The sequence below is a fragment of the Canis aureus genome, chromosome 32 (assembly GCF_053574225.1).
Source record: "Canis aureus isolate CA01 chromosome 32, VMU_Caureus_v.1.0, whole genome shotgun sequence".
Classification (NCBI taxonomy): Eukaryota; Metazoa; Chordata; class Mammalia; order Carnivora; family Canidae; genus Canis; species Canis aureus.
Window position 1 is genome coordinate 34,931,117 of NC_135642.1, and position 16,932 is coordinate 34,948,048.

At 39.7% G+C, this 16,932-nt stretch overlaps 2 long non-coding RNA genes across 6 annotated transcripts in view; one reads left to right on the plus strand and one right to left on the minus strand.

Moving 5' to 3' along the window:
• Window positions 1–16,932, plus strand: part of LOC144303410 (uncharacterized) — a 71,187-nt gene that overhangs the window by 19,297 nt on the left and 34,958 nt on the right. The window lies entirely within an intron of this gene.
• Window positions 11,745–13,838, minus strand: LOC144302883 (uncharacterized). The gene is made up of 2 exons (XR_013369882.1): window positions 13,635–13,838; window positions 11,745–12,740 (listed from the first exon to the last, which is right to left on the minus strand). It is a non-coding gene; the product is annotated as an uncharacterized LOC144302883 (long non-coding RNA).

Consider the following 16,932-nt stretch of genomic DNA (forward strand, 5'->3'; position numbering starts at 1 on the left):
TCCTCTCCTTCCAGAATTCCAATCAGGTTGATGTATGTTGAAGAATATCTTATTTTGGGATGCCAGGGTGGCAGGATGCATGGGTGGCTCAGTGGTTGAGTGTCTGCCTTTGGCTCAGGGCATGATCCTGGAGTCCCAGGATAGAGTCCTACATTGGGCTCCTTATGGGGAGCCTGCTTCTCCCTCTGCCTCTGTCTTTTCCTCTCTCTCTGTGTCTCTCATGAATAAATAAAATCTTTAAAAAAAAATAAAAAGAATATCTTTATTTTCCATCTAGTAACTGCTTTTGTTTTCCTTTTTCTTTGTCTCTTTCTCTTTTAAAAGATTTTATTCATTTATTTGAGAGAGAGAGCAAGAAAGAGTGAGCACAAGCAGGGGGAAGGGCAGAGAGAGGTAGAGAAGCAGACTGAGCAGAAAGCCCAACATGGAGGACCCAGGACCCTGAGATCATGACCTGCATTGGTAGACACTTAACCAACTGAGCTACCCACATACCCCTTCCTTGTCTCCTTTTAGCATATGCTGGATAATTTCTGTTGCCATATCTTTCTGTTCTTAATTTTCTCTTCACTTGTGTCTAATTACTGTTAAACCTGTCCATCAGGATATTGATTTCAGTTACTCTGTTTTTCATTTCTAGAATTTTTTTAATCTGCTAGACTATTTTCTGTTGTTTCTTGTTTTGTGTAGGTGTTTTCCATTTTGTATTTTTTTAAAGAAATAAAACATAGTTATTTCGCTTTCTGTGGCTGATAGTTCAAATATCTGAAGTCTTTGTGAGAGTTTTATGTTGTTTCTATTGGTCCTCACCCATATAACTTGTTTTGGGGGAGTTCTTAATGCTTGTTACTGTGAGCTGTTCATTTTCCTTAGAAAATAATTTGTGGCTTATTGAGATACATTCCTTCAGAAATGATTTGCATTTGCTGTTCCATGCATGTGGGGCCTACTCAACTTATAATAATGGACTAAGGATTTGGGGATCTATCTTGCCTCTAGATTATCATGACATTACATACAGTCTTTCAGTGACAGGATTTTTTGGTTCTCAGTTCTGGTTAGTACCCCATACAAATTTTCCATGCAGGCATCTGAGGATGAATGGGTATGTAGGTTTTTCATCCCCACCTAAAGGGTCCAAGCATTATTACAATAGGATTATTTTATTTTAATTTTTAAAAAAAATTTTTAAAGATTTTATTTATTTATTTATTCATGAGAGAGAGAGAGAGAGGTAGAGACACAGGCAGAGGGAGAAGCAGACTCCACGCAGGGAGCCCGATGTGGGACTTGATCCTGGGACTCCAGGATCACACCCTGGGCAGAAGGCAGCGCTAAACCACTGAGCCACCTGGGCTGCCCTATTTTAATTTTTTTTAATATGGGGCTTGAGCTCACTACCCTGAGATCAAGAGCTGAGCTGAGATCAAGAGTTGGACACTTACCTGACTGAGCCACCAGGTGCCCCTGGGATTATTTTATTATAGGATGACTTATTTATAGGATTCTTGAAGCCTTAAGCTTTATCTTCTGTCCCAGTTCCCCCTACCCAAACCAAAGCTAAAATTCACCAGCTTGAGCAAATACAAATTTGGGCAAAAACAACTTCAGGGCCATAGAATTGAGCAATTTCAGTGACATCATTTAGGCAAATAGAATATAAATGGTGCCTCCTGGTGTTACATACTTGAACCATATTGTCAATTACCTGTCTGGGTTCCTACTTCACTTCCCTTTGAGCTGATAATTCCTTGGTTTCTAGTTTATGCTTCAGTGCTTTGAAGAAGTTGAGGATTTTTTAAAAAGATTTAAACGTTTTCAGTGGGAAGGGCAGTCTGAATGTCTAGCCTGTCATATGCCTAGAAATAGAATTCTCAAAATTCAACTTTATATTCCCTATAATTTATTGAGATATCTGATAGCCTAATTTGTTCAAATAATAATTACCTCTTTTCTTTCTTATCTGGCACCAATGCTTTCATTAGGAACAATTCAATGAAATTAGAAAGGATCCAGAGTCATTGGTTCTTAACTATATTCCCTCATGAATTTTATTTATATATGTACTGGATTTACATTGAAATACCGAAGCACAAAGGTTTAATAGTGACCACAATTTTTTTAATGTTTCTCAGAAAATGAGTACATTAAACCAGAATCATGTGTATTCGTTGCATACAAAGTATTGTATCTCCATAGTTACATTAAACATAACAAGTACAAAGGGGAAATGTCTTTCGGTGGTTGATAAGCTAAAAGGAAGTGAGTCTTGTTGTACTATAATATTAGGAATGTTTTTAAACTTTAGTTCAAGAATGGAAGGTTTCAGATTCCCCTGTATTATGCCTTGCTCAAATATAAGTAAAAATAGTTATGGAAAAACCACATATAGAGTCAATGCTAAGAGTTGGTGTGGGTGTATCATGTTGAAAACATGATGCAGAGATAATTTTCCATGGTTTATTTAATTCTCACTGTTATTTATGGTATTTTCTCTGAGGCATAACTTGAAAAGTTCTAGCAATTAAAGAGAAATGAAATCTGTCTTACCCCAATATTGGTCCTACTCCTCACTTGGAAAATATTATTTTATATTACATTCCAAATCAACCTTGGAGACGACAGTGTCCATTTGTGCCTGGCATGAAGTGGATATTTAGTAAGTGTTTGTTAAACCAATTAATTAATGGACAGTCTATAACGGGCTGTTGTAAGTGAAGTGTACAGTAGCTAAAATGTTGACTTGATTAAGTTATGGAAATAACATCAAAGAAGGAAGATCCCTGGGATTCAATCCCCATTCTGGTTCTCCTTAGTGCTGTGGCCTTGGGTAATCCTCAACCACCTTCGGCCCCAAGTTTCTTCGTCACTTGCTGTAGTCTTGGGTCAAACTGCATTACTGTTCCTTGTACATGTTGCATGATTTCCCAATTTAATGTCTTTCTCCTTTTAGTTATTGATCTAAAATGCCTTCCTCCATCACGGCATGACTAAGCACACCTAGCTATGGCATCCTACTTCTTAAATACCAGAAATAATGGTGAGAATTAAATAAACCATGGAAAATGATCTCTGTATCACGTTTTCAATATTTTCCTGCCAAGTTTCCTTGACATCACCCCAGCTAGAAGTTACCTTTCCCCCTGGTTTCACACAGCACTTTTTTCTTTTAACCTCAAGGTTGTCATTTAATGTTTTATAGTTTGTATTATGATTTCTTATATAGATAATCTGTGCTACTTCTGCTTCTCTGCAAGGCTGGAAGCTCATAAGGGTAGGGCACATGCCTGCTATATTTTTGTAGTCCTCTCATAATACCTAGAAAAATATACTGAAGATTATATGTGCTCAGTAAATATCTGCTGAATCAGAATATAGGGAATAATAATGCTTTTCTTGTCGATGACAGAGGTCTGTGTTAGATGATAGCTTCGGGCCATTTCCAGCTTTTAGACCAATGATTGTGGAACACTGATGCAGAATACTAGATATAGATAAGTATTTATCCATTATGAGGAAAAGAAAAGAGAATACTTGGGTGGATCAGAGCCTATTTAAAAGCTGAGATGAAGAGAGAAAATAACAGTGCAAGAGTAGAAAGTGACAAGAGCAGTGTAGATTATTCTAGTCATTTTTATTTATTTTATTTATTTATTTTTAGTCATTTTTAAAAAGTTCTTTTCTCCACTGCTTTTTTTATTTTATAAGACCACACATACCTGTTACATCTGGCATTATGATATACCCAATTTTGAGATTCCCTGAGGACTTGAACCAGAAAGTGAATTACAATTTTAGAATGTAGTTAACAATTTCAAAAATAAATGTTGGATGAAAGAAAGGAGACACAAGACAGTCTATATTGTATGATTCCATTAGTGTGAAGTGCAAAACCATAATTTTTTTAACTTTAAAACTAATTTCTGGTGATAGAAGTTAAAATAGTGGTTGCCTTGAATGGTGGTTACCGATACAGGATACAAAGGATGTTCAGATATGCTGGTAGTGCTCTGTATCTTGATCTGGGTTATGGTTACATTTTATATGCACAGGTAAAAATGTTTTGAGTTTTATACTTAAGATGTATGCACTTGACTGTAAGTAAATTATACCTCAATTTAAAAAAATGCAGTTAACAATTCTGATTGTATCACTTATCACTGATGAATAGGTAAAGGATAGATCCAAAGCTATGCAGTGTGTTTCCTGGAAGAATGAAGCACACTTTTCAAATTACAGAGTTTTCTCTGCAAACCTGTGACCAGATGGCTCTCATAAATAATGCATCAAAATATGGTTAGAACTATAAGAATTCGTGATGTGTGATAAAATGAAAACAACCAATGATCATATGGCTTACTCATTTTGATGTTCATTGTGATTTTCTGGAAGAGCCAGGATCACCAATAAACTGTCATGCAGTTAGAATGGAATAGTGCTGTAGGAGGATACTTGCTAACTGTGTGAAACCTTGAATAAGTCACAGGCTTTCTGGGTATCACATGCTTCCTCTGTTAAATGGAAAAATATTTTATCTGTTCAAAGATAGAGGACAGGATCAATTGCTCTCTTAAGACTCATTCCACATCTTAAAATTTTTGGTTTATGAAAGCTGAAACTATAAAGAGCAACTCTGGTTAAAGCTTTCACACTATTGGAAATAGGATGGGAAAGTAAGTCACTTTAAAAATCTGTAATAAGAGGCAACAAAAAATGTAGGTGGAATTGGAGTCCTGCCAAGGAGTAAGAGATCCAGGCAGAAAACATCTTTTCAGATGCAGCCAGCTACCTGAAACCATTTGCTGTTGTTCCCTGGGGATTTCCCTAGCCTTTGGCAAAGAGTTTAACTTAATAATGCTAAAAGAAAGGAAGAGAGAGAGAGAGAGAGAGAGAGAAAGAGAAAGAGAAAAGGAGAGATAATGGAACATTTTCAGACTTCAATCAAAGAAAGCAACCTATGGTAAGTTTTTCCTTTGTGGGTTCCTGTTTGTAGAGAAAAAAATCCATTGCAGAAAATGATATTTCATAAAATATATGAGCAGAGAGAAGGCGACTTGTCTAAGTTTGGCTTCAATAAAGTCTTACACCTAGGAGGAACTGCATGGCATCATCTCCATCTCCACTTACAGTACTAGTAAGCAAGCATCAAGGTCTGTTTTTTTTTTTTTTTTTTTTTTTCCCCTAAAGAGGCATCAGAGGCCAGGGAGGCTAAATGACTTGCCTAATGTCTTGGCAGCTAGGAGGACCGCTGCCAATTCTTAGGCTTCCAGCCTGATGTATCATCTTCCGCTGCACCAGGCTGCCCCCTGTGGTTCCTTTTGGATGACTTGAACTCCAAAGAAGAAGCAGAGAGGACTTCCACTGTCCTTTGTTTTTAAAGCAATTGAGTAAATGGGAAGCGGATGAAACGGAGTCAGAAGACTCTAGCCTCTCTACTTATTAGCTGGCTTGGGAAATCATTGAACTTCTTTGAGCCAACTTCCTCATTTAAGATAACACCTCACCCTGTCACTGAGGCAGAGGACAATTGAAGCAACGTATGAGAAAGTGCTGTATAATTTGTAACTCAAGATGGTTATTAAACTGGAGAAGTTCTTATCTACTTAGCAAATTAAGGAATTAGTAATTATGAAACAACAGTAACTGATAAGAATGCCCTGGGTGAATGCATGTTAACAGCATGCATGTTAACAGGGCTACTGTTAGCACTTAGAAAAATCAATGATCCTGTAACAGAAATATCCTTTGTTTATTCATCACAAGTGTCTAGTGTAATCACATTTCATTAAGTCTCCAAGGACCCTCCCTAATGTGTAGATGCTAGTTGTAAAAAGAACCTTTATGTGAGGATATATGTGTCCATCCTCCTTTATACTTTGTAATATCTTTTTCAATTTGTGAACCCAAGATCATGAAATGATGTCCTATTGTTATTTTAATTTTCCTGGTTATTAGCAAGGTTTGGCATCTTTTCATCTTATTGTGAGTGTAAATTGATAAAGCTTTATGGAAGGCTGCTGGACAGTACCAAAAACTTAAGTGCATATTCCTTTCAAACCAGAAATGCTGTTTTTCAATTGCTCCCTTAGAAAAATAATGTTCAGATATATATGCAAATAAGGGCATGCACAAAGTGTTTCACCACAGCATTGTCTGAAATGGCAGATAACCAAAAACAACTTAAATAACCATCAACAGGTAAAGTGGTCAGAAAAACTATAGAATATCCAAACCATGGAAAACTGTGTAACCATTGGAAATGAATGAAGTAGAGCTTCAACATGAGAAAAAAAACAAGTTGCAGAATAATATGTACAATATAAACACCATTTACTTAGAAAATGAAAATAAAACCATATATTTCTATATGCATATGTATGCATGTAAACAATAAGCAAATGTCTCAAGACTTACATAATAAACTGAAAACAGGTTACTTAGGGGAAGGAGACCAAGTGAGGAGATAGTCAAGGGAAAATTTTGTATTCTTTGTATTGTTTTAATCTTTATTTTTTTTTAAAGATTTTATTTATTTATTCATAGACACACACAGAGAGAGAGAGAGGCAGAGACACAGGGAGAGGGGGAAGCAGGCTCCATGCAGGGAGCCCGATGTGGGACTTGATCCCAGGTCTCCAGGATCACACCCCAGGCTGCAGGCGGCACCAAACTGCTGCGCCATCAGGGCTGCCCCTTGTTTGAATCTTTAAAACAAAAATGTATTTGTGTATCAGTTGGCTAATTGATAAAAAATAAAATATAGTTTTAAAATGATACAGAATACTAAACAATAAAATTTAAAAGAGAGAACACTATTATTTCAGTATAATTAACAACTTTTAGGTTATAGAAATTTCTTGGATTCTCCAGAGTTGTAAAAGAAGAATGGTCCTATGCTAAAGCTGAATTTATATGACACCTGCCATTCAGGTGAAGAATAAAAAATATAGTCAAAAATCAAAATCATCCATCTGTATATTTGATATCATGTAGAAATTGACTGATTTTTCTTTCACTTTTTTTCCAGGTAGCAAATAGATATAGATTGAGGTTCACTATTCATGTCATTGGTTTTAATTTACTATTGTGTTCATCATCAATATTTTAAATTGAGCAGAGTCCATTTCAATGAGGTCAACTTTCCTTTTTGGCATTGATTTTCTTCTCTGATCACAAAAGTATCATATGCTTATTGTGAACAGGAAAAAGAAAATTGGAAGTTAGGGAGAAAAGATAATGTAACCCCATCATCAAAAAGAAATATTTTTTCAAAGTGTTTTTCCCTTTGCATATAAGCATCAAAGAGTTTGAGTTAATACTATACATACAGTTTTGTGTCCTTTTTTTTCAATTAACACTTTATGACAAGTGTTTCTGCCTATCACCACAGATTCTTCAAACATGTCTATAATGGCACAGTGATATTCCAAATGATGGGTACACTATAATTTATTTATCTCTTCCTATTATAGGAAATTTAACTTGTTTTCATTTTTTCACTATTATACTTAGTGCTATGAAGAACATCCTTGCATACAATTTTTTTCTTCCATCTTTGATCCTGTCCCCAGGATATATTTCCAGAAATGGAATTATAGGATTGTGCTGGTTGTTTTCCAATTCCTGCTGCCACTCCCTTCTCTGCCTTTCTTTATTCTACTGTCTTTATAGATAGCATCGCCAGGATTCCTCCTCCTTTGGTTTCCTTGGGATTTAGTCAGTGGGTATCATCAAGAGGAGATCAGAGGGTGAGAAGAGAGAGAAGTAGGGGTATCTACTCCTCACTCTCTCCCTGCTTTGGGGCAGTGGCTGCATGCCCTACCCATCTGCAGCCCAGCCCGCTTTCTTGGTGGTTGCCCCCTCCACTATTCTAGCTCTTATTACTAGATTCTATTCCAAGATTAGTTCCTTTCTGGTCCTTTAGCTCTAAGAATGGTAACAGCTTCCCACTGTGCCTCAACATCCTTTGTTTGCTCCTTTAGCCTGGCCTCCCCAGCTGTAAGTAATTTTTTTTTTAAAGTCTCTTCATTTGAACCATCCTGGGGAAACTCCTTTCCTTTTGGGATCCTGACAGGCAGAGGGTAAAAGAATATAAACTTCTGAAATGCATTCTTGGTAGATATTGCCAAATTGCATTGCAGAAAGGTTATATCCATTTATACTCCCATTAGTGGATGTGAAAGCCTGATGAGATGAGCTCTTTAAGTTGCAATAGATTGTGAAGGCATTCTTCTCTTGTTTGTTATCTAGTGCCTTCTCTCTGACGTCACTCATAGGCAAAGTGTTCTGCCATAGGCCATTGAAAGAAAAGTCATGGACAAAAAAGGGGAAAAATATTGGAATAAGCACTTGTATATCATTTACAAACTTGAAATTCCCAGTGCAGGAAGAGACCCTGGATTTTTTTTAAGATTATTTATTTATTTATGAGACACACAGAGAGAGAGAGAGAACAAGAGCGAGAATGAGAGAGAGAGAGAGAGACAGGCAGAGGGAGAAGTAGGCTCCATGCCAGGAGGCCTGATGTGGGACTCCATCCTGGGGCCTCCAGTATCACACCCTGGGCTGAAGGTGGCGCTAAACCGCTGAGCCACCCAGGCTGCCCCAGACCCTGGATTTTATTGTGAAAATGACTTCTTTGACACCAATTAATGGGGAAGAACACACCTCCCTGGGCACACAGATAATACAGTGTGGTTTGGGGGTGTCAGCTCCCATGCAGGTGACAGCTAACCTCTAGCTCAGGAAACCAGTAGGGATGCATGATGTAGCCCATAGGTCTTAGTATCCATTTTGTGGGAGAATTCCTACTTCATCTTCCTAGTTCTTCTTTTTTAGGACAGTACTTTGTACATATATGGTGGATGAGAACGAGAATCCCCAAAGACATCTTCTTCCATTATTTCTTCTCAAATGAAAGGCAGCTACACTGTGGGCATTTTATACAATGGTTGCTACCAAGGGGTTGAGATTTTAGCTAAATGAGCTGGATGTCTATAGCGCACTCCTGACACAGGTGGAAACAACTGTGCTATTCCATTTTCTTGCAAAATAATGAGACACCTAGGGGATCCCTGGGTGGCTCAGCGGTTTGGCGACTGCCTTCGGCCCGGGTCTCCAGGATCAAGTCCCACGTCGGGCTCCGTACATGGAGCCTGCTTCTCCCTCTGCCTGTGTCTCTGCCTCTCTCTCTGTGTCTCTCATGAATAGAAAAATCTTTAAATAATAATAATAATAATAATAATAAGACACCTAGTGGGCACAATAGGAAATGTCCTTATGGGAGATGGTGAGTTCAGTCAATACCCAGGTGAATGCTTAATTCTACAAAAATATTATTAGACAAATACCCAGAGCCAGGAATCAGACCAACTATTTATGCATATTAGATAGTCAAGATACATTGTTATCATATATTTTTCTAGCACTCGAGTTATCAAAGTCCTCTAAACCTGAAGTTTCTTCCCATAACACTCAATATAATAGTCTCCCCTGCTAGGTTATTGGCTCCCTGAAGGCAGAGGCCACACAGGTTTCTTTCCAGCAGCAGCTCACTGTCTAACAAATGGAGAAGAGGTGCTCCATAAAGGTTTGATGAACCAAACTCATCTGAACAATGGCTCCAAGAGGTGGGATAGTTTGATTTTTTTATCTCAGTGAGGAAACAAAAGGTCAATGAGCCCGAGAGAATTGCCCTCCAGCTAAATAAGTAGAAGGGCCAACCATGAACCACACCCTAAAATTCTTCACTTTTGCCCATGCCCAAACAGCCTGTGTAGGAAAACCCCCTTACTCTCATAAATGCCCACTGGCCTTCCCCTCTGATATGAGTTAGTAGCATTCATCTTTATTCCATTGCTAGGGACCCTCTATGGAAGGTCATAGTGTTTAAATCAGGGGTGGTAAATCTGTGGCCCAAGTGAGACTACAGTGGGAGGCCTTCCTCAGAGGATTTTCCACATTAGATTACCTGATATTGAACTCCATTTTCATCTCATCCTGGAGCTTATACATTCCATCCTCATAGATCACATGTTTGGTCTACTACCTGGAGTATAGATGGAGTAGTCTGACACAAGCAAATCCCAAGGTGTCCCTGGTTAGACATTGTCTTTGGAAAGCACCTTATTGAAAAGTCCTCATCACACATCATGTAAAAGAGTTACAAATCCTGTGAGATTATCTGGGTCAGTGTTTCAAAAAACCAGGGTTTGTGGACCTTGGAGTTTCCACCGATGAATTATTGGGGTCTAGAAGTTACCTGTGAATATTTTAAATTTTAGATGTCCCATGATCATCCAGAGTTAACATAAATGCTTTCTAGACCATCTGGCTAGCCACTGCATAAGTGAATCTGGAGACAAGGATTCACTGTCCCACACAAAGTATTTATCTTGGTACCCAGTAGCCAACTAAAATAATATCATGTAACTTTTGGTTGAGATATAATTGGCATACCATAAAACTCATCCTCTTAATCTGCAATTCAGTGGTTTTTAGTATATGCACAGATTGTACAATGACCATCACTATATACTTCCAGAACATTTTCATTACCCCCCGAAAAAAATCCCCATCCCCATTAGCAGTCATTACCTATTTCCCTCTCCCTCCAGCCCCTGACAACTAATAATCTACTTTCTGTCTACTTTGCATATTCTGGACATTGTGTATAAACGGAACCATACAATATGTGACCTCTTGTGTGCCTTCTTTCATTTAGCACATTTTCAAGATTTCATCTGTTGTGCCGTATATCACCACTTCATTCCTTTTCGTGGCTGATTTTTTTCATTGTATCCCATTCATCAAGCTATGGATATTTGGTTTTGTTCCTACTTTCTGGCCATTATGAATAATGCTGCTATGAGAAACTTTTAATTCTAAGTTCTAAAAATTCAGGCCCTTGAATTCTCAGATTCAGGATCTGTGACTTCTCAAATTTGAGAAATACTGACTCAGGCTGACTCCATCGTTTACTAAAGAAAGAAATTTGATCAGAGCATATTCAGAGTTACTGGAAGCTTCTATGACTAGATGTTGTTGTTTTTTTTATCTGTAAGAAGTAGACATCTTTGTTTAGGGCCTTCCTAAGATTTTCTAATGGTGAGAACCACCATTAGAAGTGTAGTTAACACTTAACTCATAACACTGGTGTATGTTGATCCAGCCCAGCTGCAGAGCAGTTTTTAATTCTCCAAACTCCTGGCCCAAATACTGGTAATATTTCCTCAGGCTAAAAGCCAGCAAAAAGAATCACCTGGCCAAACATCCCCATTCAGCTTGCTTTTCTTAGAGTGGCCTCCCAGGGGAGCTCTCTAGACAAACAAAGCTTGTTGACCCAGTTTGAAGGTCTGGGAAATTATCCCGTGAGTCACTGGGACAACAGAGCAAAGTGCCAGGCCCTTGAGAAACTATAAGCACAGGCCTCCAGTGTCATTTGTGTCCCAATAGGGTAGGACCAGGAGTCACAGGAAGTCCTGTCGCTTTTCACCTAGTCTGTCCTCCAAGTGATTTCCAGGCTCCTTGGCCCTGTATGTGGTATCACAGAGGCTGAGTCCTGTTTTCCTCACAGCAGGCCTTGCCAACAGCAGTTCAGGAGTGACAGTTCAGTTGTAGGAAACCAAAACAACTCTGGATACTTAGAAGAAGACAAGTAGTATTGTTTGGAGCAAGGCCACAGGCTCTTTCTGGGAAGAAAGTGCTGAAGAAGCTACAAAAGTTTCAAATTAAAGACCAAGAGCTCAGAAGCAGTATTTTAATATAATACTCACAGGGGTGAGGCCAGGTCTTGCAAAAGAGTACCTCCAAATTACTTAAGAAGTGTTTTATAATGTTCTGAAGGTGCTACTTCCTAAATTACACAAAGAGTTGGAGAAACATAGCCAGAAAAGCCATGCAGGTCAAACATGTTACATTTAGATGGGGTGGAAAGTTTGTGGCCTAGAGTGGTGTGATGTCAGAATGAATGCCAAAAGTTTTACGGGTCCTCAAGGAACTCCTGTGACTATATAGGATTCCTGGGGCAGGGTAAGTATCAGAGTGGGGGCTTCTAAATATCCAGCGTGAGGACAAAGGAGGAGGTATGCATAGGAACAGGTGAGGAGAGGATCACCAATGGCCTTTTTCTTTTTTTTTTCTCTCTCATTTCTTTTTCCTCTTCTTCTCTTTTTTCTCCTTCTTTGAAGCAACACCTGATTCCACCACTTATTCTAGAGTATTCGTCATCAGGAGGATATAGTTTTAACACACAATCTGATCCAGGATTATAAATTCATCCCTGGTGGGTGTTTTAAGAGAGTGAGTGGTTCTGAAATTCCTCCCACTGTGGGAATGGCACATGAAGTCTCTCTCCTTTGTGGATTTGCAGGGTCAACTTTCGTGCCTGGAAAAACTAGAAGAAGACAATTGGATCACCACATTTTTAGCGTCTTTAGCCTTATTACTCTCGTCCCCTCGCCTCACTTCTTACTTTGTCCCTTTATCCTTTCTGCTTCTGTCTACTTTTGACAGATCTGGCAAAAATACAGCAGATTTGCAGAACCAGGCTGTTCACTTCCCACCCTGGTGCTGTTGCTGCAGATTGCTTCCGAGCTGCCGCCCCCCTGGGCTTGGGCAGAGTGTAGGCATCAGTCTTGAGCACAATCTTGGTATCTGCCCTGTGGGCGGGGTGCCCTGCAGAGCCAGTGGGCCAGCGACAGGCATGCCCTCCAGGTACTCAGGTGGAATGCTGAAGGAGGCTAGAAAGAATATTCAAAATTAGACAATAAAGATGAAAGAGAAGCAGAATCAGGTAAAGGTAAGTATTGCATTTGTCTAACGGTATCTTCCTGATGCATGACAGTAATATGTCACCAGCACTGTCCATTAGAACTTTCCGTGATGATGGAAATATTTTACATCTGCACCGTCCCATATAATCATGACACATGGCTGTTGAGCCCTTGAAAGGTGGCTGGTGAGAAATTGAAATTCTTACTTTGTTTAATTTTGGTTGATTTAAATTTAAATAGCCACGTGTGACTAATGACTGCTACACTGGAGACACTAGCATTTATACTAGCATTTTTAAAAATAGCAGAGAGAAGTAGGAGAAGAGACATTGGTGTTTGAGTCCTGGGTTCTAATCCTACCTCCTCTGTGTTATTAGCTTATAACCCAAGGAAAGATACTTAACCTCTCTATACCTCTTTTTATACACCTGTAAGAAGAGGCCAATTATGTCTACCTTATGGTGCTTTTATGATAGGTAAGGGGGATGGTCAGAAGGCAGGAATCATTGACTGGTATACTCAATCAACAAAACAAGCCACAAGTACCTGGGAGAGGTGAGGCCCAGGGGATGTGTCACCTTTCCACAAACCAGAGAACACCAGAATACCAGCTGTGTTGCCAAATTATTGCAGTGGCACTAAGGGCTCACATTCACAGCTCCTTTTACTTTTTTGATGTTTTCATTGGGATCTTACACTTTTATTCTGAGAAGCAGGCAAGGCAAAGACTATTCGATTTTGTAGATGAGAAAACAGAGACCCAGAAAGAAAGGGGAAAAAAAAGTAAAAACAAAAAAAACAAACCAAACTCCTAGTTGCCCTGTTACACTGAAGACATAATACAGGAGTCAACAGTCTCACCATGGTTCAGGGGCCAATGCTCACTCTGTCCCAGGCTGCAGAAAAGTCCTCAGACCTGCCTTTGGTACAAAGAAGCCTCTTCTTAATTCTCTTCCCTGCCCCTCTCCGGTCAGCCAGCGATGTGATATCTGTCCTGGCATTGACCAGTTCACAAAAACGGGTAACAAAACTCTGCTCTCTGAAAGGCAGCAACTGTAATCTTTGCCGAATGATTATGAAGAAATGCTTTTGTCCTGCTATCTCATTTTGTTCTCTGGCCCCGGCTGTAAATGCTTGCTTACCCAGGCACCAAGAACATTTCAGCAGTTCGGGATCTTAGTCTACACTTTGCACATCTGCTTGCCTATATCTTCATGCCTAAAATTATTTGTTTTCGTCTAACTCCTGAAAATAAAGACCTCTGCCATCTGAGAAAAGATCAGGAAAAACAGAACCATAGAACTAAAACTCAGGAAAACCATTTCCCATTTTGTCATGTGCAACCACACCCCGTGTTGACTGAGGCATATGCCAGTTTAAGACTAAAAAAAAAAAAAAATGCAGCTTTATTGAGTATAATTAATATACCATAAATTGTACTATTTACTTTTTTTTTTTTTATGATAGTCACACACAGAGAGAGAGGCAGAGACATAGGCAGAGGGAGAAGCAGGCTCCATGCACCGGGAGCCCGACGTGGGACTCGATCTTGGGTCCCCAGGATTGCGCCCTGGGCCAGAGGCAGGCGCCAAACTGCTGCGCCACCCAGGGATCCCTATTTACTTATTTTTTTTAAAGATTTTATTCATGACAGACACAGAGAGAGAGAGAGAGAGGCAGAGACACAGGCAGAGGGAGAAGCAGGCTCCATGCAGGGAGCCCGATGTAGGACTCGATCCCAGGTCTCCAGGATCATGCTCTGGGCTGAAGGCGGTGCTAAACCACTGAGCCACCCAGGCTGCCCAAATTGTACTATTTAAAGTGTACAATTTGGGGTGCCTGGGTGGCTCAGTTAGTGGAGCATCTGCTTCACATCGGGTTCCTTGCTCAGTGGGGACTCTGCTTCTCCTTCTGCCTCTTACCCTGCTCCTCCGCCCCAACCCCCCTCTTCCTCTCTCTCTCACGCTCTCTCAAATAAATAAATAAATAAATAAATACTTGAGTTGCATTGTTTAAAAAAAATAAAATGTACAATTTGATGAGTTTGAATGTGTGTATATGCCCATGAAAGCATCACGGTCAAGATAATGAACATTTCCATCACAGACACCTTTTCCATTTTAGAGTAGAGCAGGATAAGTGAGCCCAGATCAAAACTTTAAGGTAAAAGCAGTACTACCCTCTTAAAAATAGTGGCACTGGCTCCTGCAGGGCCATCTTTATTTCGGTCACTATCCTCACTGGAGAGGCAGCTCTCCATTTGATCTCTGTGTGGCTCTTCCTGTTTCCCCAGTTACAACATTCATCATTCTGTGTAAGGCCAGCTCCTTTCCTGGTGCTCTGGTTTTCATTCCCTTCCCCTTTTTTCCAGACACTCCCATTATGAGCATCCCCTTTCTCTGCTGAATCATCTACTTCTTATCTACAAGCTCCTTTTTCAGTCTGAAAACAAACAAAAACAACAAAAGATCAAATTTCTCTTCCTGCCTCCCCATTTCTCCCTTTGATCATTTGTGCTCTATGTCCTGCCTTCTCAGCATGACCAGACTTTCAGAAATAGTTGCCTAGACTCACTCTCTCTACTTCCTCTCTTCTCCCTCTCTCTTAAGGTCAACTCCCCACCCGACCACAACTATGCTGTTCTTGACCAGGTCACTCGCTACCTCCCTGTTGCTTCATCCACTAACCCTTCTCGGTCCTTATCATATGTACCCTGACACTGCTGACCACTGTAGCCTTTACAAAAGAGCTTGGCTGTTTCTGGGTTGTTTTGTTTTGTTGTTTTTGTTTTTACAAAACTGAAGCTTTTTATTTTTTATTTTTTTTTATTTTACTATTTTTTTTTTCTGAAGCTGTTTTTAAAAGAGTCAGACAATAAATCAAAGCAGTAGGCTTACCCTGTCTTGCTGCTGCGGGCAGCCACCTGTGCAGCTGCCCAATACACACAGCAGTCTCAGAAGTCCCTGAAATTAGTCACTGTACCCTTCTAATAGGGGGAATTCCTCACTTGCCCTGTTGTAGGAGCCAAAACATTTTTATAAGCCAAAAAACATACCAACAAATAAAAAAATAGAGAAGGGTGCATTCACTAAACTTCTGCATTCACTAAACTTCTCAACCTTGGTCCTAACAGTTACTTTAAATACTTGCTGTAGGGCAGCCCAGGTGGCTCAGCGGTTTAGCACCATCTTCAGCCCAGGGTGTGATCCTGGGGTCCCGGGATCGAGTCCCACGTCGGGCTCCCCTGCATGGAGCCTGTTTCTCCCTCTGCCTGTGGCTGTGCCTCTCTCTCTCTGTCTCAATTTCTGTCTCTCATGAATAAAACAATAAAATACTTCAAAATAAATAAATAAAAAATAAAAATAAATAAATACTTGCCCTAGAGGGGCACCTGGGTGGCTCAGTTAGTTAGGCATCAGACTCTTGATTTGGGCTCAAATCATGGTCTCAGAGTCACGAGATTGAGCTCCATGGGCTCCACGCTCGTTGGGGAGTTTATTTTCTCCCTCTGACACCTACCCCCTCCCGCCCGGTATTCTCTCTCTCTCTCTCTCTAAAATAATTAAATAAAGCTCCCTGCAGGGAGCCTGCTTCTCCCTCTGCCTATGTCTCTACCTCTCTCTGTGTGTCTCTCATGAATAAATAAATAAAAATCTATTTAAAAATAAGCAAATAAATCTAATAAATAAATACTTTCCCTAGAGGTGACATGGTGGCTGGGTCTACATGAGAAGTCCCTGTTGATCTCTCCAGGCAGGAAGCCTGTCTGGAGCATAGCTTTCCTGACAGCAATCCGCTGTTTTCCCCTTCCTAAAGCTTATCAGTGAGAGTGATATAGGAGTGAAGCATACAGGCATCTGGGGTCTTATGAGGCTGAGCCAGTGGCTTTAAAGGCTTACAGGCTTTTAGATGCATACACAAAAATGGAAATTCTCATGACTGATATTTTTACCCAAGATAAAGTACAAAGCAGGAAATAAAAATCATTCCCCAAATCCCACCATCAAGAACAACACCCATAATAATCTTCAGACATCTCTAGAGTTTCACATACATGGGATCATAATTCACATGTTATTCTGTAGTTGCTATTTTCACTCAGAATTTGCAATGGATAGATTTCCAAGTCAAAAACTGTAGAGTGACACTGTGATTATTA